Source organism: Lampris incognitus, chromosome 19, assembly GCF_029633865.1.
Source record: "Lampris incognitus isolate fLamInc1 chromosome 19, fLamInc1.hap2, whole genome shotgun sequence".
NCBI lineage: Eukaryota > Metazoa > Chordata > Actinopteri > Lampriformes > Lampridae > Lampris > Lampris incognitus.
In genome coordinates this window covers 19,866,368-19,893,867 of record NC_079229.1, presented here as the reverse complement: position 1 = coordinate 19,893,867, position 27,500 = coordinate 19,866,368, and the positions used below count along the sequence as shown (strand labels likewise).

Here is a 27,500-nt window from a genome sequence, read left to right as displayed (position 1 = left end):
TAACCTCTGCAGTTGCCTCATTGATCCGTGATGTTACAAACGAGCGGAAACAAAATGATGTGTAAGCCATGGCTGCAGTGGAGGCCTCCGCTGGTGTCATGAGACCCGGTGCTGCGTTCAGAGGCGCTTGAAGGCCGGTGACATTTATTGATCCGGCTGAACGAGGTGGGATCGGATTGGTAGGGGGCTGGTTGAAATATTGGGCCTGGAAATTTTGAGGCGACTAGTATTGATCTAAAACCGCCCGTGTAGCCCCAGCTGCAAACTATATTCAGGAGGGTTTGGTCCGATTGAGGCATCAGTCTTTTGATGTGCAGAGATCTTGGATTTGACCTAATTAGGGCTTGGTCCCCCCCAGACAGCCCCTTTGCTAAAAGCCTTTCCTAACAGAAGATCAAGGATCTTTTTATCTTTACTTCGCGCTAAAACAAAGTAATAAAGGTAGTCTCTCTGGTAAAAAAAAGACCTGCTTTTGGGAAACCGGAGGCCCTGAGCTGTTGTATAAAAAAAACTCCTGCAGAAAAAAGGAGTGCAGTGAGTGCAGTGACATGGAGAGAGAGAGAGAGAGAGAGAGAGAGAGAGAGAGAGAGAGAGAGAGAGAGAGAGAGAGAGAGAGAGAGAGAGAGAGAGAGAGAGAGAGAGAGAATGATAGGTCAGGTTTTTGGTTGGCCCCGTGCATCCAGAAGGTCCCAGATAAATGTGTACCCTTTGCAACCTTGAGGTCCGGCCAAGTTGAGTCAGTGATGACTGGCTACCAACCTGAAGGCCAAGCACTGCATGAATTAACCACGGGTCTCTAAAGAGCAGTGGAACCGGGTGGGGAGGGGGGTGGGGGGGTGGAGAGGGAACAAGGTAAGCAGGGGCAGTTGGAAGAAGGGATGTAGTCAGTGATGAGAGGGTTGCCGGTGGCGGTGGTGATATGTTGCTTTGGTCATCGCTCCTAAATGTTGCTCCCTGGCAGAGCAGCCAGAGCCCCAAGGTGAACGGATGGATGTCGGTGTGTGTGCTTGTGAATGTAGCTTGTGTGTGTGTGCGCATGTGCGTATGTGTCAGCAATGGTGTGAGTGTGTATCTGCTGGCGCCACCGTGTGCCCGTTGAAGTGAAAGGCCTTGATCAGGCGCTTGCAGGATGAAGTGCGAGAGTGATGCCCCAGGTACACGGCTGCCAGCCAGGCTAATGGAGGGCGCCTCACTTGGCCGCCTGCTGACTGACAGGTGCCAATGGAGGCTTTCATCAAATGGGCACCAAGTCAGCAGTGCCAGCTCGCTTGCGGCAGTGAAGGATGATGACACAGAGCGCTCACTCGGCTAATGTTGGCCCGCACACAGGCGCAACACACACCGCGCACACACGCCCTCCTCAACCTGTCACTCAGTGAGGAACGTATAGGGTGCGAGATGAGATGGTCCTAAAAGTGGTCTGACTCAACAAGCATAGACAGCAAGGGTCAAGTTGCTGCTTTGAAATCCAAGTCACCATTATCCGAAGCCATTTTCACGCTGGGAGGCGGACCTCTGATCTTTGCTGGCCCAGATAATGCAGTTCCTCCATTACACAGCACTGGGATCACTTACAGTACAGTGCATTAACATACAGTAGGAGTCCTCCGCTTCAGTACCGGGGCCGCATAAAACATCTACAAGCAGACTTTTCCTGTCAGAATCACTTTGTGTTGCACATATACAGCAGATTTACAGAAAGTCGTCTCGATGGCATCCTTTTAACAGACACGCCGAAGAGTTAGTTACACAACATATACTGTACACACGTTGTGACGTGACAACAGGACAGTTTGAACCATCACATAAAACTTTACATAAAGTGCAGAGGGATGGCTTGAGATGTGTATAAAACTACATTATGTATTGCCCTCAGTTTATATAATCATTCATAGATGTAAGATTGATATATAGAGAGATAGGTTAATAGATGGATAAAAGATGAAGGCAGCAAAGTAAGGTAAGATCAGTTTAATAAGTCGGCAAGCTGGTAAGGGAAGCTATGGGTGCTTTTTAAATGTCAGTTTTTCCAAAAAGCCCTGGGTGTAGTAGCATACAATCTTTGTGCTATTGAGTTAGTATGAAACAAAATGAACTGAATATCAAAATGCAATAAAGCAAATCTGTGATTTCAGGACGATGCACCCTTTTCAAACCCTGCCGCTCTACTATCGGCCTCATTTACAAAACGATTTACATTGTTTTTATTTTCCTCTCTGACATTCATTTACTGGGTGGCACAGTGGCACAGTGGCCTTACAGCGAGTAGGTCCTGGGTTCAAGCCCCGGGGTAGTCCAACTTTGGGGGGTCATCCCGGGTTGTCCTCTGCGTGGAGTTTGCATGTTCTCCCCGTGTCTGCGTGGGTTTCCTCCTACAGTCCGGAGACATGTAGGTCAGGTGAATCGGCCATACTGAGAAGAAAATAATTGTCCCTAGGTGTGAACGTGTCGACCCTGTGATGAACCATTTATTTGTAAAGCACATGTGAGTAAACCTAAAATGGCCGACTCCATGGTGGAGGGTTGGTCTTTGAAATTGTTTCTAGGGCTCAGAATATCATATGTATTGATCTGCGTGATTGATCCGCCACCTCCTGGGCGAGTGTGTGGGAGTTGTGTTTGATTACGTTTGACATCTCGGCGTCTTAGGTGTTGTAATCAGCCGCAGAGCGGCGGCTCAGCTCCTGAGATCTTTCTAAAGGCCACATTTGAAGACTTTCAAGCAAGCCTGACTCACCTTTAAAGAAAGTTCCGTGTAGCGTTCCCTGAAGCGGCTTCTCCAAAAGCAGACAGCTGGGACTCGGGGTCCGTTTCTGTATTGTATCACGCTCTTTTTAAATCGGGAACATTTTGTAGACACATTGTACTCACTGTCTGTCTGCGGACACTGTCACACCTAATGGTGTCTGTCTGCCTCTGGCTCCCTGATTATCACCACTTTATTTTGTCACTGTAGCTTACAATGAAGTTTGTCGTCTGCATTTAACCCATCCTATTGTATAGGAGCAGTGGGCAGCTGCAGCACCCGGGGACCAACTCCAGTTCTTCTTTCCATTCCCTTGCTCAGGGGCACAGACAGGAGTATTAACCCTAACATGCATGATGTCTGTGAATGTTCTCATTCATCCAGGTCATGGTTATCCAAAGGAGTTGAATCAAGTGCAACTGGACTTGGTATACGTCTTCACGGATATCTACCAAGTCCAGTTGCACTTGATTCAACTTCTTTGGATGACTAACGTGCATGACTTTTTTTTCTCTCGATCCCCCCTCCCCCTTTTTTCAGAAACAGAATACTTCAGAATATTTTATTCATCCCCGAGGGTAAATTTTCTCTCCAGTCGTACCCATCCAACTCTACCCCACTCTTCCGAGCCATCCTGGTGGTTGCTCCACCCCCTCTGCCAATCCAGGGAGGGCTGCAGACTACCACATGCCTCCTCCGATACATGTGGAGTCACCAGCTGCTTCTTTTCACCTGACAGAGAGGAGTTTCACCAACTCAGAAAACTAAGGCCAGGGGAGAGGAGAAGAGAAAGGTCAAAGAGGAGGTTCATGGATGTGGCGAGAGAGGACATGCAGGTGGCTGGTGTGACAGAGGAAGATGCAGAAGACAGGAAGAAATGGAAACGAATGATCCGCTGTGGCGACCCCTAATGGGAGCAGTCGAAAGTAATAGTAGTAGTAGTAGTAGTAGTAGTAGTAGTAGTAGTAGTAGTAGTGAGGAGTTTCATCAGGGGGACGTAGCGTGTGGGAGGATCATGCTGTTTCCCCTCCTCCCTGAACAGGTGCCCCAACCGACCAGAGGAGGCGCTAGTGCAGCGACCAAGACACATACCCACATCCGGCTTCCCACCCGCAGACACGGCCAATTGTCTCTGTAGGGACACCCGACCTAGCTGGAGGTAACACGGGGACTCAAACCAGCGATCCCTGTGTTGGCAGGCATCGGAATAGACCGCTACACTACCTGGACGCCCCCATTGATGTCTTTTTGATGGTGGGAGGAAACCGTAGCACCCGGAGGAAACCCACGCAGGCACGGGGAGAACATGCAGAGTTTACACCCATCTCTGCTTAGGCGAATGGACCTTACCTGTGACTTTCAGGTTCACCTGGGCCGATGAGAGGCCCAACTTTGCAGTATAAGAGGTCAATGTAAGCACGATATGGGAAGAATAGCAGGGTTGAATGGAAAGAAAGATAGAAGGTAGGGAGACGCGTGGTAGGATGCCAGTAAGAGAATGCAGAAAGGGCAGAAATGAAGGTAAGAATGGAAGCGAATGTGAGGAAAGCAACAAAAAAAAGGGTGAGAGGGAAATGCAGAGGAGAAGAGAGTGGGTGAGGAAGAGCGACAAAGGGGAAAACAATCTTTCAGAAAGACTGGGTAGAGAAAGGGGGGTGAAGAAGAAATGAGAGAGCAAAGCAGTGTACGTCGGCTCTCCCCCGTCGTCATCTCATCTCGCCTGACGTATCAGGTTGCCGGTAAGAGACAGGTCGACTGACAGAATGGGACCGACCCGATCAAGCGTCTTGATGAGCTCACGTCTGTTTTAATTGAGCTGCTGAGGTCTAAGAGGTCAGAGCCAAGCCTGACTGGACCAGGCCACGGTAAGTGTCAGCCATTTGACAAAGACATGGAGTGAAAACATCACCATTTTGTTTCAGCAAATGCGTCATAACTACGTTGGCCGCTGGTTTTTAAAATGAATTCACCGGTCCACCAGGAGTTAACTCAGTTTTGCAAGTTAAGCCTGACAGATCTTAAGTCAAGTCATTATTTCAGCCGATCTCTGCTTGGTGACCATTATGGGTTTTGCTTGCTGTGTCCGACCCAATTATGCAACACAATAGGGATGAAATCCTTTTATCCACTTGCATTACATAAAAATAATGGACCGACTCCGTGCAAAATATGACCTTTTGACAATAGTTGTTTTTCTTGTTGGAGTGTGAAGAGGTGTAGGTTAGACTGATAATAAGGGGACAGCTCGGCATATTTAGACCAATTCATCACAAAATGCTTCACTGATTTTTTATTATTATTATTTTCTTTGTTTATTCATTGAGTCTCTGGCGGCTTTGTTGCAGGTGTTTAAGAAAATAGTTAACTGTTTGTGTATTTCAGGATTTGATGACAATGGCAATGCAGACATGGTTAACAAACCTTAAAATCTGTCCTTCTAGTAAAAGCCCAAAAGGGATGTTTTAGTTGCACTGAAATGAGTCTCATTTAATGGTAAGTCCGATAGGCTTCTTCTGGATACAAAGCACTGCATCCAGATGGAAACACTGGCTACACAGCTGCTATACTCATGTATGTGTTGGCCACTCAGCAAGTCCCATAAGGAAGTAACAGTTCTTTAACATTCGTCCCTTGTGACCATGTGGGGTAATTGATAGTGTGCATTGTGGTTAAAAAGACATGAGGCTCCATTGGGCTTACTAGATCCTGGGGTGGCGTGGCTCAGGAGGTAGAGCGGGTCGCTTAGTAATCGTAAGGTTGCTGGTTTGATCCCTGGGTCCTCCAGAGAGTGTGTCGAAGTGTCCTTGAGCAAGACACTGAACCCCTAACTGCTCCCGATGAGCAGGTTGGCACCTTGCATGGCAGCCTCCTCCATCAGTGTATGAATGTGTGTGTGAATGGGTGAATGTGAGGCATACATTGTAAAGCACTTTGAGTGGTCAGTAGATGAGAAAAGCGCTATACAAATGCAGTCCATTGACCATATATCCTGGGCACCTAGAAGGACCATATAAGGTCTTTGGTAGCACTGTATGGGTTTGGGGTCTGAGGGCTATAAAATAGTAAAGACATGTAGGTAAGATGAACAGCTGATCACTGATGCTGGTCGCTGTTGGGGACCTGCTGTCACAGCCTCATACTTTTGCTGAGAAATCCTCTTACAAATCCTACGTGAACGTGGATAAAGTGGGCAAATGGACTTGTAAAATGATCTTTTTTTTAATCCATTATATTTTCAAGTTGTGGATTGCTTCATCAATATAGGGAGAAAGTTAAAAACAAAAAGAATGAATCACAGAAAGTTGAATCAGTTCATCTGGACACAACGTTTAGTGGGAGAAACGTTTCGTCACCCGTCTAAGTGACCTCCTCAGTCTCCACTGACTGCAGGTATCCCCACCCTCATAAACAATACAGATGCATAATGACCGAAACTAACAATCAGTTTCATATGCAAGTTGCTGAGACCTTTAACTAGAGTTACAATGACCATGTGGACTATTCACAGAGGATTGGGGAATAGTTGCAATCACAGCATTGTAAGATGGCAACAGATGTACTCTTAAGCACAAGTTATACTTTCCGCGTCCGTGAGGGTCCGCGTGACGTAAATTTCATCATCAGAGGGTGTTCGCGTAGGGTCCGCGCGCACATCCACGTACCTCCAATTTTTTGTGTCCGCGTGGACTGGGTCCGCACAGACAAGGGCGCAACTGCGTGTGTGCTGGTAAATAAAAATGGACACCGACTTTGAAGAGAGGCTGTGTGAAGAGGTCCGTCATTACCCTCATCTTTATAATTCGTCATTAAAACACTACAAAGATACCCAGATGTGCACAAATTCATGGAAGGAAATCGCCAAGACTTTGGGGGATAATACTAATGGTCATCTCATCTCATCTTCTGCCGCTTTTCCGCAGTCGGGTTGCGGTGGCAGCAAGCTAAGTAGGGCACTCCAGATGTCCCTCTTCCCAGCAACGCCCTCCGGCTCCTCCTGGGGGATCCCAAGGCGTTCCCAGGCCAGAGTGGACATGTAGTCCCTCCAGCGAGTTCTGGGTCTACCCCGGGGTCTCCTACCAGTTGGCCGTGCCCGGTAAACCTTCAAAGGAAGGCACCCAGGAGGCATCCTAATCAGATGCCCAAACCATCTCAACTGGCTCCTTTCGATGCAAAGGAGCAGCGGCTCTACTCCAAGCTCCCTCCGGATGTTACTGATGGTGCTTCTCCTCATCCATTACATGCATTTCCTGCATCAACGTGCTGAACTTCCCCTCCTTGGTCCTGTTGTGATTGAGCGGCCGCACACACCATTTTCTTGCTTTCTGCTTTTTTATTTTTTTCTCCAATTGTGCTAAATCCGACAAACAAAGCAGCTCTTCTTCTTCTTGCATGCATGTTACCATTTTGCCTGGAAATACATAACGCCGATCTACTGCGCATGTGCGAAATGCGTACTCCAAGCGGACTCCAGTAAGTAGTATATACAGAAGTGCTACTCGGTCGCGGAGTCCGCAGCGGTCTGCGTCCGCGCTGGAGTATATCCAGGTCCTGAGGCCCCCCCACTTGGTTTATGGATGGTTGTTCCCTCTTCACATAGATGGTCTCTTTGACTCCCGTTCAAACCAGCGTTTCTCCCTATCAAGGATGTCCACATCCTCGTCCTTGAAAGAGTGGTCACTGGCCTGTAGATGGGTGTAGACTGCGGAGTCCTGGCCTGACGTGTTAGCTCTTGTGTGTTGTGCCATCCTCTTGGCCAACGTTTGGTTTGGTTGTTTGGTTTCCCTGATGGACAACTGGGTTCCCCAGTTTCACCTATAGTGGCCAACTTGTATGTAGAGGGAGTAGAAGAGGGCTCTGATGTCCTATCCAGGTACACCACCTAGCCATTGGTTCAGATTTGTGGACAACAGCTGGGTTAAAATTAAATCTGAGGACATCCCACATTTCACCAACCACATTAACTCAGTGTACAATCACATCAAGTTCACCAGGGAGGATGTGAAAAATGACAGGTTAGCCTTCTTAGACTGTGAAATTGGGGGGACATTTGATTGCTGATGTTTACCCTAAACCAACACATACCGATCATTCCTTAAGGTTTGACTCTCATCATCCACTGGAGCACAAACTAGGGGTCATCATGATGCTGCACCACCAAGCTGACAATGTCCCCACCAACACAGCGGCCAGGGAAGGGGAGAAACTCCACATTAAACAGGCCCTGGTAAAGTGTGGTTATCCTAATTAGGCGTTTGTTAAAGCCAGGAAGGCGCCCAAACAGTGCACCAGCCGGTCAAAGAGGGGACAAGGACAACAGCTGCCTAAGTGTAAACCAGTGGTGATTCTGTATGAGGCGGGAGTGTCGGAACAGTCGAGACACATCTTTTCCAAACACTGCGTCTCAGTTGCTTTCAAACCCCAAAAGACGTTGCGCCAGTAATTGGTCCACCCCAAGGAGCAGGTCCTCCGGCACAAACAGAGCAATATAGTGTTCACTGTAAAGTGCCAGGAGGATTGTCGTGACTTGTACATCGGGGAAACTAAACAGACGCTGGCCAAGAGGATGGCACAACACAGAAGACATGTCTTCTGTGGTGACACTTCTGACCTAACACGTCAGGCCAGGACTCCACAGTCCACACCATCTACAGGCCAGTGGATGAGGATGAGGATGAGGATGAGGATGTGCACATCCTTGATAGGGAGGAAGGCTGGTTTGAATGGGGAGTCAAAGAGGCCATCTATGTGAAGAGGGAATGACCATCCCTGAACCGAGAGGGGGGCCTAAGAGGACATCTGTCACCATCTTACAATGCTGTGATTGCAGCCATTGCCAAATCCTCTGTGAATAGTTCACATGGTCATTGTAATTCTAGTTAATAGTCACGGTAATTTGTATATGAAACTGATCGTTGGTTTGGTCATTATGCAGCTGTGCTGTTTATAAAGAGTGGGGATACCTGCAGTCAGTTGAGACTGAAAAAGTCACTTAGAGGAGTGATGAAACGTCCAGATGAACCGATTCAACTTTCTGTGATTTCCTTACCTGGATTGTTGAGCGTGCATAAAGGCAAAAAGAATTAATGAAATCAAACTGCTGAAACCATTCTTAATTCAATGCATGATGTGTGTGCATATGTCTTTTTTGTGAGGAGTTCTTTTTCAGTTAAGCAAAAAAGAAAAATTACACTTATAATCACACTTGGAATTATAAGAACCAAATAACTGTGAAGGTTATCCTTAAAGACACGCTACGATCCGTGTTATTTATCTGCCGTTTGTCACCCTTAATAAGTTGGCAGGTCGCTATAAAGCTAAAAATGAATGGATGCATGAGTGACAGCAGAGGACAAAGTGAGATGGAGATGATGTGGGAGAGCCATAAGAGGGCCAGGTAGAGGAGTGAAAAGGAAGGGGACAAGATGGATGAGGAAATTCAGGTTATGGTGGCATTTGGAAGAGAAATGAGATGAAAAGTTTTGTAAGGCTGAGAGGAAGTGAGTGAGTATTACATGGTGGGAGAGGATTTTCGACAAAATCTCAAATGAGAGAATAATGCGAGAGGGGAAAAAGGGTTGCAACCAGACAGGCTTGGCTTCTGAAAGGAGGGGGGCTCAGCGAAATAAAGACATGAGAAAGAGAGGAGGCTCGCTTCATCTTAGCATCAACCATTAATTGCCCGGATCAAATTGCTGCTTCTGCATATATCTAGGGATATAGCGGAGCGTGATAGCCTGTAGTATCATCATTGACATGCTAATAGCTGCCTAATTGCTGTGGGCCCAAGCTTCATGAAAATGTCAACCCGTTCACCTCTCAGTGGCCGCTCTCTTTGTGAGGGATCAAGCCCTCTGGCCGCAGCAACCATGTTAGCTGCCCTCCCACTGGTATCACCATCTTCTGCTTTGCAGTAGATTAATGATGACACAAATCAAGCCTCAGAATACCCATCGTCTTTCTAGGGCCAACTGGGCTTTGCCAGAATCAGGGCTGATGGTGAAAGCTGTATTTTCTATATGTGAACCGTGACCCAACCAACAACATATTTCCCCTGGTGAAAAGCAATATGCAAAATTAATCTCATAAATAACCATTTAAAGGGATAGTACATGTGATTGTGGATTCATACACAGGTTGGTAGCTTGTAATATTGAGAGTTTATATGTTTTAAGGCATGTTCGATTCTTATCAGAGAAAATTGATAGCATTTTTGTATTGCTGTTCTGATGCCACAAGGAGGCTGCCATGTTGTCTGCTGTGGTGCCGTCATGTAGACTCGATGCTGAGAAATAGTCACAGGTATCAATGTTAAGTACAGAATGGCCAAAAGGCATGAACATCCACGGAAAGTGAATGCATTCATACTCGCTCGGTAGGCAGCGAGTATGAATTAGACTGACTTTAGCAAAGGAAAATGGTGTAAAAATGGTTGATATGATGGCCTGCCATCCTAGTACTTCAAGTCTTGTGCCTCCATGAAGTTTACTGAAGTGATAAGGCGGGTTTCTCTGAGTCCTTAACATAGTTTCAATGGCAGTGCCCATGAAATCATCAGTTTGTGGCAGACACTAGGGGCTATGCCTCTCGCCCAGCAGGGCTGTGAGCTGGGGGCGTGGTTTACGTTCCCGGGTTTTCTGGTGATAGGCTTAAACCGGCGCACAGGGTGGCAGATGAAGTTGTGTTTCCGGCCCAGGTTCCCCGTTGGGGTCGCCCTCCTTCCAGGACCCCGGCAGTGTCTTCACAGGTTCAGCATTCTGCTTCTCAGCCGGCATTGGACCGTGTTTCACCTACTTTTTCGGCTGAGGGACGGCGCAGCCGTTATGGCAAGCTGCTTAAGCCTCCAGTGAGAAACTGATTTTCTTTCCAGGAGTCCCTTCTGGGTGTTGGGGGGGGGGGGCTGTGTGGCGGACACTAGGGGCTATGCCTCTCACCCAGCAGGGCTGTGAGCCGGGGGCGTGGTTTACGTTCCCGGGTTTTCTGGTGAAGGTTGTTCCTGTTTCAGTTTGGTTTTGGAGCTGAGGAATAAAGTTCAAACTCGCCTTCGTCTCCTGTGTTTTTCCTCATCTTGCCACAAGTTCTGTTTAAAAACTTTCAGAGGCAAAAATCTTAGTTGTATGAGCTATTTTATTTTAAACCATTCACATTAGCGAGTTTAATTTTTCTTTAAAGAACAAATTCTGTTATGTTGGATAATGTGTGTCTGGTTGTGTTTTGGACAGGACCGTAGAGAATAATCTGCCCCTTGAAAGGTCAGATGGGTCAAAGAGTGCCACTCAAATCATCATTAAAGCTCTGAGAGCAGCCAGCTTCATGTTTGTTAGCGCTAACAAGATGCTGTTACTGCTGCTTGATGAAACAGCACAGGGGGAGGAAGAGATTTGGGAGGAAGAAGACGGTAGGCCGACACATGCTTATTCACAGTGCCATGGACCGAGTGCCCCCGGCTGCTGCTCTTGTTTGACTGGAAATACCTGTTGTTTGTCCACAAATGTCTGCAGCAATAGGGCAGTTATAAGGTCTTTAAAGTTAAATATGTAGTGAGAAAGCAGATTGCTAGGATGCGTAATGCAGTCTTAGAGAGATGAATTATGGATACATATTGTGACAATGTACACAAGGCAGCTGACTAATTTGCATAGTTGTTATATGATGTCCTGGTATAGTAATTTTGGTATAACAAAGAATTTCTATGGCCAAAAATGACATGTCTATTTTACTGTATCTTACATGGCTTTATGAGCAGTTCTGCCATAGCATGAGTTGTGGCGGCCTGGCTGCACCTGTGTGTGTGTGTGTGTGTGTGTGTGTGTGTGTGTGTGTGTGTGTGTGTGTGTGTGTGTGTGTGTGTGTGTGTGTGTGTGTGTGTGTGTGTATGTGGGGTCATGTTCTCAGTGTGTTTGTTTTCCTCGGGTTATTTCTAGGCCTGGGTATTGGCAAGGACCCCACGATGGGATACATATCACAATACATGGGTCATGATACGATTGTAATCATGATACATTGTGATACGATACATATTGCAATACATTACAGCACTCTACATAATTTACTGAAAATTAAAAAATAAAGCTGAAAATACAACTTGCTGTGTACCATGTGGGTATTTTAGTATTTACATCACATTATATTTTGATCACTTAGCGGTGAAATTGAGTCAAAACTATTTAATTCAAAATTTCCATTCTAATTTATAAGAATAGTATGTGCATTTCATAGTGCCCACTGTGTCACTGAACACACTGAACTGAAATGTAGATGCCATAACATCATATGAAAATAAAGTGTGCATATTAAGTATTCTTGTTGTGTCACTTAACACACTGAACAGAAATCCGTTTAAAACATGATTTTCTTTTTTTTTATGTATCAATAAGAGGGGCAAAAAAAGGGGGGGCGGAGGGTGTGCTCGAGTTATCAGGGCATCACACTGCTCAGCCTCCCTGGGAAAGTCTACTCTAGGGTGCTGGAAAGGAGGCTCTGACCGATTGTCAAACCTCGGATCCAGGAGGAACAATGTGGATTCCCTCCTGGCCGTGGAACAACGGACCAACTCTTCACCCTTGCGGAAGTGCTGAGGGGGGCATGGGAGTTTGACCAGCCATTCTACAAGTGTTTTGTGGACTTGGAGAAGGCTTACAACCGTGTACTTCAGGGCAGTCTGTGGGGGGGTACAGTGGGAGTATGGGGTACCGGGGCAGTTGCTACAAGCCATCCGGTCCTTGTATAACCAAAATGAGAGCTGTGTCCGTATTCTCGGCACAAAGTCAAACAGGTTTTCTGTGGGTATGGGACTCTGCCAAGGTTGTCACTTGTCTCCGATTCTGTTTGTGATATTCATGGACAGGATCTCAAGGCGCAGCCAGGGTGAGGAGTGTGTCCATTTTGGGAACCTCAGAATTGCATCTCTGGCTCTTCGCAGACGATGTGGTTTTGTTTGCTTCATCAGAACGCGACCTCCAGCGCGCACTGGGGTGGTTTGCAGCTGAGTGTGAAATGGCCGGGATGAGAATCAGCACCTCCAAGTCTGAGGCCATGGTTCTCTACCGGAAAATGGTGGATTGCTCCCTCCAGGTTGGGGATGAGTTGTTGCCTCAATTGAAGGAGTTCAAGTATCTCGGGGTCTTGTTGACAAGTGAGGGTAGGATGGAGCGGGAGATTGACAGGAGGATTGGTGCAGCATCAGCAGTAATGCAGACACTGTACCGGACCTTTGTGATGAAGAGGGGGCTGAGCCGGAAGGCAAAGCTCTCAATTTACCAGTCAATCTTCGTTTCAACCCTCACCTATGGTCATGAGCTTTGGGTAGTGACCGAAAGGGTGAGATTGTGGATACAAGCGACTGAAATGAGTTCCTCCGTAGGGTGTCTGGGCTTAGCCTTAGAGATAGGAGTTTGGACATCCAGAGGGAGCTCGGAGTAGAGCCACTGCTCCTTCGCGTTGAAAGGAACCAGTTGAGGTGGTTCAGGTATCTCATTAGGATGCCTCCTGGGCGCCTTTCTTTGGAGGTTTTCTGGGCACGTCCAACTGGGAGGAGACCCCCGGGGTGGACCCAGAACTCGCTGGACGGACTGGACTACATGTCCAATCTGGCCTGGCAACGCCTTGGGATCCTCCAGGAGGAGCTGGAGGGCATTGCTGGGGAGAGGGACGTCTGGAGTGCCCTACTTAGCTTGCTGCCACTGCGACCCGACCCCGGAGAAGTGGCTGAAGATGAATGAATGAAAGATACGAGGGGCTGGAAAATTGATAAAGTATCATGAAAAAAATATTGCAATACTGCCTATCATTTTTTTGTGCAGCCCTAGTTATTTCACTACGCACTGTGTTGACTACACAGTGTTCACCTCTGAGCTGTGGGCTGGCTTAAAGAACCGTGGGTTATCCCTACTGAAAATGCTGAGCGAGATTACATGTACGTACGTGAAGTTTGTTTGTATGGGTGTGTGTGTATGTTATTGTGTGTCTGAACATCATTTATGTGACTTTGTTTTTTGTAATTCTATTTGTTTTGTGTTCCTGTTTGTGTTTAAAAAGAGAAGCTCTTTCATAGAGTACACATGTATTCTATAGCCATACACATCTATATACAATATGGGAGTATGGTGTGTACTATTTCAACCTCATCTATAGACCTTTTAAGTGTGGGTTTAGAGATGTTTGGTATATTAGATATATTTCTAAACTTAGACCAGATGCTGAACAACTGTTGCCAAGTGATGGATCCCAAACACTCAGTATGTGTGTAGTCTGTCACTGTGTTGTTGGAAACAGACATGCTGACACTATCCAGTGAGGCCACACTCCAGTCAAACAGTATACACTTCACATTTACATTACATTATTTATCACCATAGACCACAAAGCACTGCTCAATAATAACAATACAACTCACATTTGTTTCTCTTTCCTACTCTTCTCTTCTTCTTTCCTCTCTGGTCTAATCAATATCGTTGTTACTTTAGTGGCATTTTCGGTCCACAGTGGGACCAGTCAGCATACTGTATTTGGACTAGCACACTTATGTAACTTGAAATTATGTCATAATATCCCTTCAGTAAGTAACCGGGTCATATAACAAGTTGCATTTTTAAAATGGGCTAGTGTGACAACTACTTTTCAAGAACCACAAATCTACTTTTCTGTTTCATTTGGCTTTACATCGACATTTTTGGCAGGACCACAACAGCCGGGCCAGCCCTACACATCCTGTTGCCCGTGAGTGGGTGACTGAGTGAGTGATGGAGTTTCCCTATTGGTCGGACGGCTGAATTGGAGTTTCTCCATTGGCTGCCCAAAAAGTTTTCTGTCAGGTCATCAGCTATTCATGGAACCGATGTCGAAAAAGGCCGCTTTTCAAACATAGTCATGCACAAAAAGCCGTTTAATAAATGTAGTCGCGATGCGGTCCAGCCTTAAACTAGGTTTTAACCTAGTCTTGTTAAACTGGCTGATTTCCAATTCATCTTATTGGCAAGCTTTTTAAACTTTTTTGAACGAGTTAGTAACAAGTGATTTATAAGCTAGTTTCATTGACGTGAGCAATAAAGCAGATTATTTCATAAAGCCTTTACTTGAAAAATTAAGGCTTTATTTTTGCTGGAACAACACTGGCCATCACACAGGAGACTGTAAAGGTCCCAGTGGCCTAAAAAACAGAGAAAGGTCATTCCTGCCCTCCGCAATGGCCATCCTTAACAGAGGCCTTAAATAGCTGTCCCCCCTCTACTCATACTGCTTCCAATCCTTTTCTGACCCTCCCTCCCCTGCCCCCATCTCTTACCCAACACACCACTCTTTTACAGTCTCTCACTCCTTCCTCCTTTTCTGTTTTCTTTTCCATCCATGTCACTATTCATCAACCCTCTCTCTCTCTCTTTCTCTGTCTTGCTTTCTCTGTCTCTCCCACCCTTTCTGTCCCCACCTTTGTTTCTTTTCTTTTTTTTGCCCTTTTTATTTTTGTCTGTCTCTCCCCTCTCATGCTGTGTTCCATTTACCTCGAAAGTCGGAGCTGGGAATGATGTCACACCCATGCTGCGTTCCATTTACCTCGAAAGTCGGGGCTGGGAATGACATCACACCCATGTTGACCGCGTTCCAGTAGAAGTCAGAAAACCAAGTTCTAGCCAAGTTATCCATTGTTAGCTATTGTTAGCAATACCAGTTGATAACAATGCATTACATGGTATTTTGTGCGTATAAACTACGTAGCAACATGTCCACAGATCATCATCATCGGCAGTCACTCAGGGTCAAGTATGGCTGTCCTCCCTCTGGGTCTGTCTGGGTCCTTAGGTGAGGATAGAGGCCGACCCTGGAGTTGCATAATGGGAGTATGGCTGCACGTGACAGCTTTTTACATGGAGTGGCTGATGCACCTGCAGCCACCGCGCAGTACTTGTCAGGGGGTGGCCAGAGTCCAATGGCATGCAGAACCAAGACGATTGGGGACCATCCTCTGTTGCAGCCTTCATCTGCCTTCACTGCCGTTGTGACCTGGAGATGTCATCCACCAGTTCCGCTGTTGAGGTCTTTGTTGGATCGCACTTTGTCTGGATCCTCCCCCTTGACCTATGTGCGGCACGGTGGCAATCCAGGAGAAGAGGGCCACAGATAGAAGTTGTACAGTGCTGTGTGTAGGACTGATTTAATGAGACACAAATAAGACAGAAGTGCTAATAAACAGTATATTACTACAGATTTCACTCTGTTGATGCACAGAGCAGCCAACTTGGATTTTGAGGTCGGGGTTGGTGAGGTTCTTCCAACATCAGGGGACATTCCAGTTGAATTTTCTGACTGGGAGCTCAGAAATTCCGACTTCCCAGTTCAAATGGATCGCACCATTATGTTCACACTCTCCCTCTTTCTTCTCCTTTCTCTCCCTCTTTTCCCTCCTCTCTGACAAACTCTGCAGCAGCTCCTATACCGCTCTCATTCTGTGGCACTGGTGTCCATGGGTGACAAACAGAAGCGATCTCAACCTGCTTTAAGACCCATTTGTGGTTCAGTTGAATGGATAGATGATTGTTTTTAATTGATTATTGTAACATTAAGCGCTTCAACATGATAAATTATGTGTAAGAGTCGATAAATTAATTTGTCTGAATTATCAATAACTGAAAGAAAAACTTGCACTTATCATTTTTTTTATTTAAAGGGACTTCTATAGGTTTTAAACTCTGGGCCATGTCCGTGTATTTACATATGCTTAATGGACTGCAAAGATACAAAACACCTGTAAACTAAGTACAAATAATTTGGTGTTGCACTGGTCACAGGGCTCAAACATCACCTGCAATGCAACGTTGAAGACACTAAAAGAGGCCAAATGGTTTCTGGTCCAAACAAACTTCTGGCTTCAGGTGTAACGTGTTCAGCGTAACTGGAGAGAGGGGAGGCAATTTTCTACATGGTCTAAGGCTGGAAACATTTGTCCCATATCCACCCCCAACACACACAATGACATCAAACACACATACACACATGCACAAAGCAACCTAATACAACAGGGCTTAAATATTTAAGAGGAGCCCATACTCATGTTGTTTGGACAAGGAGCATATGTGTGTGTGTGTGTGTGTGTGTGTGTGTGTGTGTGTTTGTGTGTGTGTGTGTGTGTGTGTGTGTGTAAGGGGAGGGGGAGTTGTAAAGCTAGCACAACATTCTCTGCTGTTGCTAGCTATTGTGCAAGGGGCATTATCAAGCATGTACAGTAGCTGGCCACTATCCTGCCTGTAGACTGATGGCTGGCTCGACGAGACTAACATTTCACAAGATTCTTTATTAATGCTACTCTTTCTCCTTTACATGCACACACACACTCACACACACACAGAGGCAGGCAGGCAGGCTGGAGGCTTGACTGGCTGCCGTATAAGCTTGCAGAGAGCCATGTTAAAGCACACTCATGCTTAGCTCTGATCTGCCACAGCTGCCACGAGGTTTAAAGGTACTCGGAATAGAAAGGCGTTATTAGCCACTAAGGCCTTCCCCGTAAACAGCCTTTCGAGTCGCTCCCGCAAGCATACGGGCTCTTAAGAACTTGAGCCGGTGTTTCAGTTATGAGAGGAAGCCGGTGAGATACTGGTTTCAAAGCTCAATATTTGAATAATGCTCTGTTTGAATATTCTGTATGGTCACGGCTCATGATAGAGGAGCTTGTGTATTTTCAGATGATGCATAGCAAGTGCTATAAAATCCCAAGAGATGTAAATTAACTGTGCGACCACTATTCATTTAAAAAAAAAAAGAGGAAAGGAAATAAACCAAAAACATAATTTGTGCTGGGTCATCTCAAGTTTGGTTTAGCAAGGTACCAGATTTGTCAATTCATACTGAAGCCTCGCTGATATTGTAAAAATATATGATTACGGCTTCTTCTTTTTTTAGCTTAATTTATACTATGTGATTGTATTTTCCTTTTTTTTTCAGTACAAATAAAATTTCTTGGAAACTACCTGACAAAAACAGACTGATGCATTCACACTCATTTTTTTGGAGGTTTTTCCGCAATTTATACTGGACTTTAAACTGGGAAATACATCTATAGAAATATATACATATATATATTTCCTGTGCTCCCAGGCTGGCATGATTAACATAGGATGTTCACCGCCCAGCTGTAGGTGTAGACAACTTTGAAAGGTCAAGGTGAAAGGTCATGGTCAAAAACCGTGGGGGTCGTTTACGCTCATGTTTATGTTTAATGATCCATCCATTCCATCCATTATCCAAACCGCTTATCCTTACTCAGGGTTGCAGGGATGCTGGAGCCCATCCCAGCAGTCAGGGAGACACCCTGGACAGGCCGCCAGGCCATCACAGTGCCCACACACACACACACACACACACACACACACACACACACACACATTCACACCTAGGGACAATTTAGTACGGCTGCTTCACCTGACCTACATGTCTTTGGACTGTGGGAGGAAACTGGAGCACCTGGTTTAATGTTAATTGTTTAATGATAGTATCAATAAAGTTATATTTATTGATCCCTGATAGCAAATTTTCATTTTATAAGCAGCACTGTGCAGGGAGATCGGGGCATGTCAGGTTTATAGGGATTTATACTGGACTTTGGACTTACAATGGAGAGACTGCCTGTTAAAAGATGCTCTCTCTCTCGCTCGTTCGCTCTTCTCGATCAGTGCATTTGGTCCAACTAAATCAAGACCTTAAGCCCAAAAGTAGCCCTAGCCAGACCAGAATGCCAGAGTAATTAAAAGGATAAGAGAATGAATGAAAAAAGAGGTCACATCTATCAGTAGATTCAATTTCCCTCATGAAGTGCCAACAAAAAGTTCATCTCGAGTGCTTCTCAGTTAAATTTATCATGGAAATTAAGACTGGCCTGCTTGGTGACAACTGATGAAAACTGCTGACAGCCTTGTTCTTCTCTCCCGTATTTGATCTTAAAATAAATATCTTTGCATATTTCCACATTTGGTTTGTTCTGTTGTTTGTTGCTCATTGATCATAACAATGAACACAGTGATCAAATGAGACGAAGAGAAGTGATGGGTTCTCTCACAGATAGCATGGACTCCACCTCAGAACAGTCAATATCAGCTATGAGTTGTTATATTTGGCACACATGGAGAGAGAAATACTTACCCCCTCCCCCCCGACTCACGCACAAAACACACACACACACACACACGCAATGTGTGTATGGGTAGTGTATATTTGAAAGAAAATACTTGCAACGACAAGGAAAATAAAAAAGTTTTGCAAATATAATAAGGCACTGAGTGATTGACAGAGCTGGAAGATGTAGAAGGAAAGAGAGGGAGAGATCTATTACAATGTAGTGTTTGTGTATACCTCGCACTACGTAGAGCCTCCAGGTTAGGATAGCACTGGTGTTTCATATGGACAGCTGTGATATATGATATATGGCCTCGCCAACAGAGCTGGACCCACCATCCAAATTAAAGTTCCCCTGCTCCCAAAGCTTAAAGACTCAGCAGGCCTTGTTATCCATTGTTCAAGTCCATCTGTGCGTGTGTGTGCATGAGTAGTGTGTGTGAGGTAGATGAATGTTGCTGTTTACACATCACTCTTACTACTGTACTCCTCTACCCAGCAAGGCAGGGAGACGAGGTGGAGGGGGGGAGAAAGAACAGCAAGACAGGCCAGAGAAAGAGATGGAAGAGCAATAGGAGGCTGGATAAGCCTCAGAGAGAAGATGTCTATCTGTGCATTAACATCTTTGCCTGCATAGGTGTTTTATGTGTGTGTGTGTGTGTGTGCATGCATGTGTGTGTGTGCATGCATGTGTGTGATGGGTGCAGGCTTTGACTGTGGATGGCAAAGACAATAAAAGGGCACTTTTCAGGCTATACATACATATTGGTTTTTATCGCATCAGTCCATAAACTGATATCTGGCGACAGCCCAGTGATAAAACCATTCTAGAGGTACACACACACACACACACACACACACACACACACACACACACACACACACACACACACACACACACACACACACACTGATATTAGTTTTGTTGAGGAGCCAAAACTCAAGAATTTTACTCTCTTATACTTTTATAATGAGAAGTAACAAATAATCTTGAATTATGGTACATATGTGTTGACAGTGCTCTAACACTCTACTCCCGCAAGCCATTTATTTCTCTCTCTCTCTCTCTAGCTAAAACTCTTTTCAACCCTCTCCCCCTTGGTTACCAAGGCAACTAAGTACTGTCACTTTGCGGAGCGGTCCCTTTATATGAGGGAGTGGATGCCAGTATCAATCACAAGGGTGTTTGCTGTAAACGCTGTTATCTTCAATTAAATCAGGTGATTATGATATCATGGTCAATGCCCACCTACTCTTTTCTTTTCACTTTTTCAGCATCCTGATGTCATTGCGTTATGCTAATTGATTTTTCCACATTCAGCCCCCTTTTTCTCATTACACTCAAAAACTTGCTCTCTTTTTTTCTATTTATCACATCTTTCTCTTTTCTCTCTGCCCCCCCCCTTAAGGCGACAGGCTCATTACAGTTAATGAGCTTTGCTGCCCATTTGCCAAAAACACTCACTGTAATTCACAGCTTTGCCAAACCTCAGCGTATCAGCCCAACAATTATAAACTGTGTCTCCGTGTGGCCGGCCTCGTAACAGAGGGGACAATTACGGGCTGTGTTTCAAAGAGTCTAGCTGGTAAATGAGGGAACCGAAGCATTTCCCCTCTGTCAATTAGCGGGGTGTTTGCAGGTGGGTTTGATAACCCTCATCCTGCTCTGCTGAGGAGACAAAGGCTCGGATAGGTGAAAGTGTGCATCAAAAGACTCTTGAAATGTACCCCATCTGTCTCCCTGTCGAGCCTACCTCGGCCTTTTTTCTCCTCATCTGTCTTTCTCTGCAGCTGAGAAAATTTGATATCTTACATAACCACACTGGTAGTAATGAGAGAGGTAAAGTAAGGGGGGCAAGATAGAGGGCAAAAAAAGCACATATAAAAGAGTCATATAAAAAAACAGAGGGAGACAGAAACTAGAAATAACTGCTGCATTCTCCCTCTCTCTCCTTGCTGTTCATCCTTCGGTTTTCTGCAGGGGGGCACTCTCTTAAGTAAGGAAGAGTAATGCACGTCTGTGCACACTTAAGTTGTCTGGAAGTCTATTTCCTACAGGACAAGCATTCAAACGTGTGTGACAAGGTGCACGGATTCTATGGTGTTTTCCAGCACATGCTCATTGTGTTTTTCTAAAGAACCAACCTTTGACTGGGAACACCAAAATGGTATTCAAACAACACACACGCACATTTAAAGCGGGGGGCAATTTTTTCGTTTGTTTTAGAGGTTTTTATATCATTCTGTGGCTTCCCAGTGTTCCCTACGTATTGAAATCCGAAAATACAAATTTTGGGCGGTACGTATTTTTTAGTATCAAAATGCTATTTACCCGAGCTCTTCTAAAAACGTTTCCCCATGTGACCTGACGTAGGTTTCTGCACTTTCGTCACTCCATGCTTGCCCCGTCAGCGAGCTGTGTGCGCATGTGCGCGCGCGCGTGGACGTGGGGTCGGCCATCAGCGCTAGCCCGCGTCACTGCTATATGCTAGCTGCTGAGTGGGCGTTTCCATTTGAGCCGCTCGGGAAAAGAGCGCGGATGGCGTCGCCGTTTAAAACGCGTTAATGGTAACCATGCTAATGTATAACTGCTTGTCTCAAACGCTTCTGTGTACCCACGGATTGTACTTTCGGTGAGTTGTTTGTGCCCACTTTCGATTCTTTGGACAGTTTCCCCCTCTGTGAACTTTAAATATCAAGCGATTCATCCAAGATGGTTTTTCGTATGACTTTAGTGATTGTCTACATCTTGTAGAAACTCTGTTGTCAGAGTTGAATTGTTCAGCGATCCTGGCGTGTATAGCCAGTGCTAGACCGAAATAACTTAACTTTACGGAGGAATAAATACACAGTGGGGCAATATCCCTACTCTTACCGGAATCAACGTAGAAAGAGGGACTTCATTGACAGATGCACTGTTATTACGCACAGACCACGTGTCAATCTCAGCGCATTTCATTGGCTGTTGTCATTTTTCGTCACACAGTACCCGTATGTGCTATCTATCTATCTCGATATCTATCTGTCTGTCTCTCTCTCTCTGGGATATCAGTTACAGTGAATTTCGTGTACATTTTCTTCTGGCATTAGTGTGCATTTCTGTCGGTCTGTAAACAGTGAATGTACTGGAACGTCCGGCGTGCAGCTATAGGAGAAGCGAGAGGGCAGCATGGGAATCATCAGCCTGAGTCACAGCTGCTCTGGACAGGAAATGAAACTTTTTCATCTCTCCCTCTTTTTTTGTCTTCACATTATCCTTTCCCCTCATCCCTCCTCCCTGTGTTTACATAACCCCCTCCCCTTTCTGCCATCTCTTCCTCCGCTTCTATCCCTTTCTTTCTCTTCATCTCCTGCTTTTACTCTACAAATATGCATTTCGCTCTACGAGTATGAGCTCTCTCTCTTTCCCTCTCTCAGAATATAGTTAGCGATTCATTTATTTATGGATTCTCTAAACTATTTCTCTCCTTCCCCTCTGCTATTTTAATTGCCTTTCATCTCCTCTCCTCTCCTGTCTTCTCCTCTTCCATCTCCATCAACATTATAGTACCTTGTTCGCCCACAGTTCGTGCTAGAGGTTTCCCTGATACTGCGTTTTCGCAGCCTAGCTCAGCTCGGCCTACGTGTACATAAACAAGGTGCCCCCATGCCGAGCGAGTCATTTAAACAGTCCACTTAGCCTTTGTGCTCACAAAGTGGTTCCAGTATATACACTTAGCTCTTTGTCCTCCCTTTAAAAAGCCCATGATTGGTTGAGTTTTGCCGGCAATTTATCTTACAGTATGCTTTTGACAAATCTGTAAATTGTGGAACGGGTAGGACTTTCCTAAAAATCAGTGTATGGACTCACACAAAAATAATCCCTCTCAGTCATCACTTATGACCCACTAGACGTCTGTGGCGGTGTCTGTATCTGCAGAGACCCTGTCCTCTGCCTGTATTTTCTTGTTTTGCTGTGTTAGGATAGAACCGAAGTTTCTGTGTGGTAACCTTTGGGCAGCGGAACTCTATAAAATGTAGTGGTCAGCTCGAGATCGCAAGCACACATCCAAGAGGCTTACGTTTACACTCGTCGCCATTGTGTCCGATTTCAGAGCCTGAAAATCTAAATTTAGGTAGCGAGGTGGAGCTGAGGTGGGTCCAGAGCGAAAGCTGTCAATCAAGGCAACCACACTCCCAAACATACTGATCTTTAAGCCGTTTAAAGCCTCTTTCAGTGTTTCCCAAGCCAGTCCGCAAGGAACCCCTATCCTGCAGATTTTCTTTGCAACCCTGAATAGGTACCTGTTTGTAGTTATTCAACCAATCAGCAATGAATTATGTCAGAGTTTGCACACCTTGCACAATTAAGTGCTGTGAGATGATTGGTTGAGTAAGTACAAGCAGGGCTACCTATGCAGGGTTACAATGAAAACCTGCAGGATAGGGGTTCCTTGAGGACTGGGTTGGGAAACGCTGCTCTAAATGGAACAATCATTTTCAAAATTCCCACCAAAACACACATTAGAAGAAGGGAAATGTGTGTGAATGTGTCGGCCCTGTGATGGCCCGGTGGCCTGTCCAGGGTGTCTCCCCGCCTGCCGCCCAGTGACTTCTGGGATGGGCTCCAGCATCCCCGCAACCCTGAGAGCAGGATAAGCGGTTTGGATAATGGCTGGATGGATGGACATCCAAGGGGAAGATATGACAATGGCGGACATAGCGCTGAAAAGACGCAAATGTAGCGAGGCGAAACGCCAAGCGGACAAAGCTGGTTCCAAAACGAAAGTGAATCTGGGGTTGGCTTTCACCCGCTGGCGAGCACTGAAAGAGAGGATGGGGATGAGGAGCGACGCGGAGTTGGCGTGTACCATTGTCCCATCTGTACCGGAAACCAGATTTGTTCAAAGGTGTCTACTTCCTGTTCTGGCTACTGCCGTCAGGGGGCGTGCGCTTCTGGTGTCGTTGAGCCGGGGAGGAGCCGACGCCGTTCGACCTTTAAGTTGCTGGTTTACTTCCTGGTGCGGTCCCTTCCCCTCAGCAAGAACTGGATAATGTATTGTATTCCAGCAGTAGCTTGTGACGCGTGATGCAATGAAAACATTAAAATCTTCAGTTTCAGGAGAGTGCGTTTAATAGTTAAGGCTAACAAGGGAGACTCCATGCACCGGCTCCTTAAATTGCCCTCAGCACATGCACTCGTATGTACACACACACGCGCGCTGCTTCTCACACAACGAAACATGAAGCAGTACCAAGTAGAAAAAAAGGTGAAAAAACAGGGGAAGAAATGCATCTCATTTCACTGTCAGACTAATTGAAGAGTTCCTTCTCGAGAATGGGAACATCTGCGCTAATGAGGTATAGTGATCGAACTCACATTTGCAGAGCTGATAGTAGTGTGCGGGCTATTAATTAACCTGACAATGGCAAAATGTCGAGCGAAACCCTCCACAGAAATGGTTTTCAGGCATACTTTTTTTTTTTTTGGGCCTTGAGATTTCGTGTTTCGAGAGCCGCTGCGTTTGGGAGTCTGAATGGCTTTATTCGACAGACTTGGCAGCATCGCCGCCCCGATGTGCAGCACACTGACACCAGGACCTTACATGTGATGCGAATGGACAGCGCAAGCAAAAGACAGTCAAGTTTGTGTATCACTCAACACATGTACACTCACTATTCAGTGAGTTTGCTCACAAAGGTACCGTGGCATGCAGAATGGCTGCGGCTGGAGATGAGGTGCATGGAGAAGGGCTCTGGTCCAGTGCGCTGTGATATAATCACGCTGAATTAAAGCGATGCGTGAACTTTAGAAGCCCGTGGCCTCTGTTGATCCATAAACCTTCAGGTGGACGCTGAGATGCAGATTTGATGGTCATTGGTCATGGTATCAGAGAGGAGGTGCCTTTGAAAACATGTAACAGCTTGAATTGAATTTTCTCTCATTTGGTAAAATCGACCAGCCGTAGCGAAAGGTGAAAATGAGAAGTGGAGCGCAAAAAAGTAATCACCAAAAACTGCCTTCTTTTGTCCCCCCCCCCCGGTAAATTTTGGGGTCTTTTCACCCTGAGAGAGATTAATTGAGCAGCCTGTTAAATCATATGATTTGATAGGCTGTGGGTCTTTAGATATTGGTACCTCATGACCTCTTCTTTTTTTGTTGTTGTTCCCATAGCAGATAGCAAGCACCCTATAACTTTAAAAAGGGGGCCTGACATGTAATGTAACAATTGTGGTGTGCGTACGCCCGTGCATTCGTGTGTGCGACCGATGGCTTGTGTGCGTACACGCAATCGAAGGAAGATTTCCAACTCCATTTGTGCAGGTTTGCACGGCCCCTGTCCCAGCGCTGACACGTAATCCGTTAATAGCAGTGTGTGTGACTCGGGTGGCGGGGTGGGGGGGGGGGGGACTTGTGGCCGGCAACGCCGCGTGGGCTTCACGCCGCTCCTTTACGCCACGTCATTGGGAGAGACATGTAGACAGCTTGGCTATTTATCCTTCACAGGTGGCTAATAATGCTGCCACACATACTAGCCTGCAAGGACTCGCAGTTTGTCCTGTGGGGTTAAGGATATGCACGTGTGTGTGTGTTTGTGAAAGAAAAAGGGAGAATTCATCAAGGGCAGGGAGGGGATTAACGAGGGAAGATGGTTGGTAATGTTTCTTTTTTTATTTCTGTCTTCCCCCCCTGCTTCCCTTCTTCATTTTGTACATCTGGAAGTGGAAGCGAGTGTAATCTGATTGGCACGTGGCCCGCCCGCTGAAAATCACGCTTCTCAGTGCAAATATTTCAAAACAAGCAGAGGTCGTCTTGCTACGCCGGATCTGTATCTTACAACACATTTCTCATGATCGTTATCATTTGACCAGAAGAAGAAGAAAAAAAGAAGTCAAAGAAAATGTGTTGTATGACACACAATGACTAGGTGTACAGCATGTGTTTCTGTGCCACAGGGATACGTGAGGGATTGATTTCCTAATTATGCTGTGCCCGATATGGGCGGGTGGGGGCATCAGTCCTGTGACCTGTCTTGATTGATTTCACCTTTTGCTCCTCTGAAGGGCAGTGTAGGGTGACCGGTCTAATCCTGACACAGACCAAGAGGTGTGTTGCTCAAGCGTGAGCCTCTGAGATCTCATCCTGGTATCGATCTCCTCCCCTGTCCACCCTCCTTACCCCCCCCACCATCACCCCTGCCCTCATGTCTCTCAACCCTCCCTCCCTCCCTTCCGTTTCTCCATCCCGTCAGTGAAAGAGGGGGGCAGAATGGAGGAGGAATAAAGGAGCAAGTAAGTGAACGCTTGTCTCCAGCCGTTCACATTTAAGGTGGTGTGGATGTGCAGGACAGTGATGGTGGTGCGGGTGCCAGTATTGTCGTAGTTGGACACTTCACCCCAGCTTCTCACAAGTCTACCTGCAAGTCTGGGGCGGCATGGCTCAGGAGGTAGAGCGGGTCATCTAGTAATTGGAAGGTCGCTGTTTCGATCCCCGGCTCCTGCAGAGAGCATGGCAAAGTGTCCTTGAGCAAGACACTGAACCCCCTAACAGCTCCTGATGAGCAGGTTGGTGCCTTGCATGGTAGCCTCCACCATCAGTGTATGAATGCATGGGTGAATGTGAGGCATGCAATATAAAGCACTTTGGGGTAGTCAGTAGACTAGAAAAGCCCAATATAAATGCAGCCTATTTACCGTTTATTTCTTCACACGGAGAGTTTGCATGGTAAACGCCAGCATCTCTACTCGCCTCACGTTTCATTGGTGTGATGCGCTGGACCTCACGTGTGTATCACTGATTTCGATGCCCCCCATATTAGTCAAGGGCGTTGATCATAATACGCGTTATATCTCGCTAGGAAGAAAAAGCATATATATTTCCTCTGTTAACACAGCCAGGTTTTTTGCAGGGGCCCATTTTTGTGTAATTTAGCACCAGCACAATCAGTTCTGCCACTTTAGGGACAAACACGTTTTCAGCTAAAAAAAAGGCAATTAAGGATTTATTTCCTCTTTAGGTGCGGGATTGCACTTGATTGGGACAAGCATTTGTGATTAACTTTGTGCTAAATTGAAGTAGTAGGAAGGTTATGTAATATGGAAGCGAGCGACAGAGAGAGAGAGAGAGAGAGAGAAATTGATTTAGGCATATTGCTGTTACATTGCTCAATGTCTCCCTCTTCATTTGGTTATGAAATAAACAGCAGGAGAACTGTGGCTACAAAAAGTAATAACACGAACCGTATTTTACACCAACTGCTCCATTAGGATTTCAGAGCTCGTCTTTCCTAATCCAGTCCCCCGTGTTTGGGTTCTGACGCCAGTCTGTGAGATGTACCAGCCCCGACCGCGAACCTCGCCCGGTCCCCTGCCCCACCTGCCCCCTGTGCGGCTCATTCTTTATCCAAGGCAGGTGCCCTCTGGGGGGGGGGTAGCAGGCTTAATGGATCCCCCCTGACAGCCAGGAGCTTTGTCAACCTCCCAGCCACCCTGCCCCTATCAGCCCCTCAGCGTTTAATCAGACATGTGGCCCGAGCGCTTGGCCATTACTTCTCATGGCTCACCAGCAGGGGGCAGAACAGGTCGACCCACAGAGCAGTTCAGAGACAAAGGGACGCACTCCTACCGTGTCCGTATGCACAAACACACACAAATGCGGCATGCAAACACACATACA

The 27,500-nt window shown here is 46.1% G+C and overlaps 1 protein-coding gene across 1 annotated transcript in view; it reads left to right on the top strand.

The window, feature by feature from the left end:
* kcnh2b (potassium voltage-gated channel, subfamily H (eag-related), member 2b) overlaps nt 1-27,500 on the top strand; it is a 353,732-nt gene that overhangs the window by 141,345 nt on the left and 184,887 nt on the right. The gene's annotated exons all lie outside the window — the stretch shown is intronic.